Genomic DNA, 5,953 nt, shown 5'->3' on the forward strand with positions numbered 1-5,953 from the left:
TCCTAAAATGCCAGGACAGTACAAATTCCCCCCTCCTTTTTTATTTTATTTAGAAAGTAGACAGTCGTAGGCATTAGTAAGAGGCATGACGAGTTTTTTGGAGAAGTTTTATTTTTTTACTTTGAGTTCTATGTGCTGCAGCCCATACTACATATACCACATATCCCATGGTGCCTTGCTGCCTACAAATTCCTAAACGGACTCTGCCTTCGGAAACGCCTCCGCAGCGCCTCAGAATGCAGGATCTGCGACAACATTGCCTACTCACAGGGCATAGTGAATATGTGTCACAGAATTCAAGGAAGTGATGTGTTGGGATCTTCACAAAGTAAGTTGACAATCTGCAAGTTAATTTAGCTTATTAGGAGTAGGCTAGAAATATACAATGTGAAAAATAATTTATGATTTTGCATTTCGACCATAATGCGCTTTAATGCAATTTCATTGTCAGTGCAATTGTTGATAATAAATATATATATATATATATATATATATATATATATATATATATATATATATTCATATATATATATATATATATATATATATATATATTTTTTTTTAATCTGCAGCTTTCATCTAGGATCCTTTCACAAGTTACTGCACTAAAAAACTCACTGCAACACATTTAGGCTGGGTTCACATCTATGCATTTTTAGTGCTTTTTGCATTTTGCAGATTTGCACTACAAAACGTGTTCCATAGGAAACCATGTTAAATGGCCTGTAGTTCAAATCTGCAAAATGCAAAAAGCACTAAAACTGCATAGGTGTGAATCTAGGCTTAGGGCCAGTTCAAACCAGACGCAGTTCCGTGTGCTTTTTTTTTTTTTTTTTTACACAAAATGCATGCACAGTGTTTTCCATGTATTCCAATGGCTCAGGTTGGCTCTAGTTCACACCATGCAGTCAGTTTACGGTCAGTTTCTGCACCGGAAACTGACTGCATGGTGTGATCTAGAGCCATTGCAATACATGAAAAACACTGTGCATGCATTTGTAGAAAACTGTACGGAACTGCGTCTGGTGTGAACTGGCCCTTAAAGTGCATGTGCATTTTTATCATGATTATTATACAGATTTGCACAGCGCTTCACAAAATAAGAGGATACAGTAAAGTTACAATACAATTTTAGAAATAAGGAGGGTCCCTGCTCATGAGAGCTTACAATCAAATGCATTTTTTATGCAAAAGAGGTATATGTGAATGCCTTGCGAGCTACCGCGTGTTTTCACTATATCTAAATAAATAAATAAGTTGTCTAAAATGTGAAAATTACATGTACAAATTTAGCTGCTGACATTGTTTACATACTGGCGCTGGAACTTAACCACAGCCCCACAAAACCCCTCCCCCCACACACACCCTCCAAATCACATCAATTAGTGGGTGTAGACAGTCAAATTTCACAAAAACAGTAGGAGGGTCTTAAAGGGGAGTTCCAGCCTTTTTAGGTTTATTAAAAGTCAGCAGCTACAAAAAGTATAGCTGCTGACTTTTAATAAACAGACACTTACCTACAATGCGGCCACCCGGAGCTCCACTCCTCTCCTCCGGCGCCTCCAATCACTGTGGGCACCCGGCCATGACAGGTTTCGGCTTTAGTGCCAGGCACGCACTGTACATGCGTGAGCTGCTTTTCCTGAGTGGACAGGCGATCTCCTGGGACCTGTCACGTGTCCCAGGAGATCGCCTAGATGGAGGGGCTGCCTAAGGTGAGAGAAGTCGCCTGGGCGGAAAGAGGAAGTGGGACAGGAAGTGGTCCCACTCCTACCGAAGCCCCCACCCCCCCCCCCCAAATAAAATTACATGCCAAATGTGGCACGCGAGGAGTGCTTAAAGCGGAAGTTCCACTTTTGGGTGGAACTCCGCTTTAAATACCATTATTGCATTACATACAGAGTTCAGGGGGGTTACACACAGATTGCAGAGACCAGGCTTCTGTGTTTACAAGTGATTGTGGTGAGCAGAAAACAAAGGGTCTGCTCCAGAGGTGGTGGAATGTGAGTTCCACAAAGTTCCCCCTGAAAAAAAGGCCTGTGTGTATATATATATAAAATATACACACACACACACCAATAGTGAAGTGCTAATCCTATATCCACGTGTCAAAATAATATATAAAATAATCACTATAAACATACACTGTACAAAATATGACTGAAAAATTGAGAATTGTGACAAATCAAAGCAAATGTAAAACAAAGTGAAAAAAAATCATCATGCAAATCAGTGTCCTCCGGTACACTGCTTCTGTGCCTAGTAAATCACAAGTCCATAGGTGTAATTCTTTTATGAATTGTTTAATACTGATTAATCCTTGCAGTAGTACTCCATATGTAATCAATCGGGCCACCACCTACATGCTCCCCCACTGTGGTAATATCTTCACCTCAGGGTATGTAACCTCACAATTCATTTTGGTCAATCAGCACTGGTGAGCCACCCCAGGGCTCAGTAAACATGGAATCTTCAGGCTCCTGTGCTGATTCTTATATCAGTGCTCATCTGCACATAAAAGGAAACAAGCTACATAGTGCTTATATAATTTTTAAACTACTTTATTAAAACTACAAGAGGTACTCACACTTTTGTGGTGCTTCAAGTGCACCAATCTATAGCAAACAGTCAGTAATATCAGGTGAAGCCGAACAGTCATAGTCTAACAGCAGCTCTTTGTGAGGCTGCTGCTGCCTACATGTCCTCTCCCCTTCCCTACGCGTGTCGACACAGGGATCACATGTCTTCCTCAGGGGGGATTGAAATTGAAAGTGTTACTAAACCCACAACTGTATATGCAGCATAGCATGCTTATTATACTCACTGTGGACCTTAAGGGGTTAATCCTCTGCATTGTGTATTTATCCTTTATGCATACTGTAGATCCTTCCCTCCTTGCAATGTCTACCTTGGGAAGAACAGGCAAGGTAGCCAACCTCAACCTGCACACGCTCAGTGTCTTTTATGCTGGAGAGAAGAGTTATTGTTCTCGGAGCTAGCCAGGTCGCATGATATTGTCATTACACATGTGGGTGTGTATACAGGCTGCAGTGAGAAAATATTCACCTCCTGAACTTTCAGCACTGAAGAAGCTGTGCAGTTTATGATGAAACCGTGGTATACAGAACATCCAAAAATGTATATAGTGGCAATATATTAATCTAAAAATATTTATAAGCTGTGGGCACTGTGAGGCGGATAAACTATTTTCATATTACTGGGTTAAGTAACACTTTAATTGTGAGGTCACATACCCAGAGGTGAGGATATTACCACAGGGGGAAGTACGAAAGTGGTGGCACGATTGATTACATATGGAGCACTACTGCACGGATTAATCAGTATTAAGAAATTCATAAAGGATTTACACCTTGGACTTGTGATTTATTAGGCGTGGAAGATGTGTACCGGAGACACTAATTTGCATGATTTATTATTTTCACTTGATTTTTTTTTTTTTTATATTTGGCACAGTGATATGTGTATATATTTTCATAGTGATTATTTCATATATTATTTTGACACTTGGATATAGGACTAGCGCTGCACTATTGGTGTTTAGAAATAGTGGATTTTTTTTATGTAATCAATTGTGATGTGACAGGCATCTGAAAGGGTCAAAATACCATTAACCATTTTTAATATATCTATACTTTAATTTGTGCTGTGTTAAAATGCAAACATGTTTCAATACAATGCAGTGCACATGTACATACCATTATTTGTTATCCTTGAAGTGATCTGCATTAAACCAGTGTGACTGAAAAGCCAAGGGCACTGCCTTGGTGTAAACAAGCCCTAAAAGAATACATGGTGGGTTATCTTTGGCATTAAACGTGAACTCCAGGAATTATTTAAATAAATACCCCACAAGGGTTTTATGCTTATTTATTTAACCACTTCAGCCCCTGGAAGAATTTACCCCCTTCCTGATCGGGCCATTTTTTGCGATCGGGTACTGCGCCGCTTTAACTGACAATTGCGCAGTCGTGTGATGCTGTACCCAAACAAAATGTATGTTCCCCCCCCCCCCTCACAAATAGAACTTTCTTTTGGTGCAGTTTTTATTTTTAAAGGAGCGACAATTTAAAAAATAAAAAGGTTTTACTTTTTGCTATAATATCCTCAAAATGTTTTTAAAAATCCAATTTCTTCATCAGTTTTGGTCAATATATTCTTTTACAATTCTGGTAATAAAAATCTCAATATGAGTAGATTATTTGGTTTGCGCAAATGTTATATAACGTCTACAAACTATAGGAAATATTTATGGCATTTTTATCATTATTATAACTTTTTTACTAGTAATGGCGGTGATCTGCGATTGTTATCGGGACTGCGACATTGTGGTGGACAGATCGGACACTTTGAGACAAGGAAAAACGCATATATTGAGAGTCCAAGGGCCGCACACCCCAAAATGTTGTAGAGACAAAAATGGAGAAATTCCCCCCGGGGGCTTTTAAGCGACATATTGTGTAAGGTATATTAAATTCAAAGACATGGAAATATATAAAAAAATTCTTTACTAGGTTTCTATATCACGAGTAATGAAAATGCAGATAGTTGTAATATAAAATACATTCAGGTTACAGACAGTTGGAGACCTATCTCAACAACAATTAAATGTTAAATGATACAATGGAATAATATATAGTGCCATTGATGAAGTAGCTTCCATAAGAATAGCCCGATGCGTTTCGACCACAATTTGGTCTTCTTCAGGGGGATTTGTATTCTGGAAAGATGTCAAAAAAAGTATGTTAGGATACTAACATTCAAGTAAAATGCTGGCACCCATAGTACAGATAGTGAGGATATATTTACCGCTCGAAGCATATAGAAGGTGACATGTAACCAGAGATGATGGCCGTGGTGCAGACAAAGGATCCCAATATCCCCATGATGAACGTCCCCCATCACTCCAGGCGGGAGTCAACCAAACACAGGCTTGCAGGGAGTCTCGAGTGTGAACCTGCGAGAAGGACACAGCCAATTACAGATCGCCGCAAACGGCCAATCAGAGTGGCCGTTTGCGATGCGATCTGTGCGGCCAATGAGAGGAGATCTCAAATGTAAACATATGAGATCATCTCTCATTGCCGCCTAAAGTTCTGTGAGTAATACAAATTGATACAGTTTGTTACTACAGTGTGTTACAGTGCCATCCATCCCAGTGCCATCCATCCCAGTGTCAGCCATCCCAGTGCCATCCCAGTCCCCTGTGCCGCCAATCAGTTCCCACCTGTGCTGCCAATCAGTGCCCGCCTTTGCCGCCAATCAGTGCCTGCCTGTGCTGCCAATCAGTGCCTGCCTGTGCCGCCAATCAGTGCCCGCCTGTGCCGCCAATCAGTGCCCGCCTGTGCCGCCAATCAGTACCTGCCTGTGCTGCCAATCAGTGCCAGCCTGTGCCGCCAATCAGTGCCCACCTGTGCCGCCAATCAGTGCCTGCCTGTGCCGTCAATCAGTGCCCACCTGTGCCGCCAATCAGTACCCGCCTGTGCCGCCAATCAGTACCCGCCTGTGCCTCCAATCAGTGCCTGCCTGTGCCACCAATAAGTGCCCACCTGTGCCGCCAATCAGTGCCCGCCTGTGCTGCCAATCAGTGCCCGCCTGTGCTGCCAATCAGTGCCCACCTGTGCTGCCAATCAGTGCCCATCAGTGAAGGTTTAGCACACACCAGCAAAATGTCCAAAAGGTCCTATTCCGCCGAGGAGGCATACCAAATCCTTTCTGCCCCCGACGAGAGCAACGTGGAGCTCTCTCTTTCAGAGTCCCTTTCCAACTCTGATTCGGAGTTTGACGTCACTTATGAGCCAGCCATCAGTAGCGCAACACTGAGTGACTCAGAGGAGGAAGATAGCCGGCCGGCTAAACGAAGGCGTTCTGGTGAGGAGGCCGTGCCATCCACCAGCACTGCAGTGCCATCCACCAGCACTGCAGTGCCATCCGC

The 5,953-nt window shown here is 42.2% G+C and overlaps 1 long non-coding RNA gene across 1 annotated transcript; it reads right to left on the reverse strand.

Moving 5' to 3' along the window:
• Window positions 1-4,508: 4,508 nt before the first annotated feature.
• On the reverse strand, window positions 4,509-4,960 carry LOC120930325. Its single transcript, XR_005747706.1, has 2 exons — window positions 4,828-4,960; window positions 4,509-4,738 (listed from the first exon to the last, which is right to left on the reverse strand). It is a non-coding gene; the product is annotated as an uncharacterized LOC120930325 (long non-coding RNA).
• Window positions 4,961-5,953: the final 993 nt, after the last annotated feature.

This window comes from Rana temporaria, chromosome 3 (assembly GCF_905171775.1).
Source record: "Rana temporaria chromosome 3, aRanTem1.1, whole genome shotgun sequence".
NCBI lineage: Eukaryota > Metazoa > Chordata > Amphibia > Anura > Ranidae > Rana > Rana temporaria.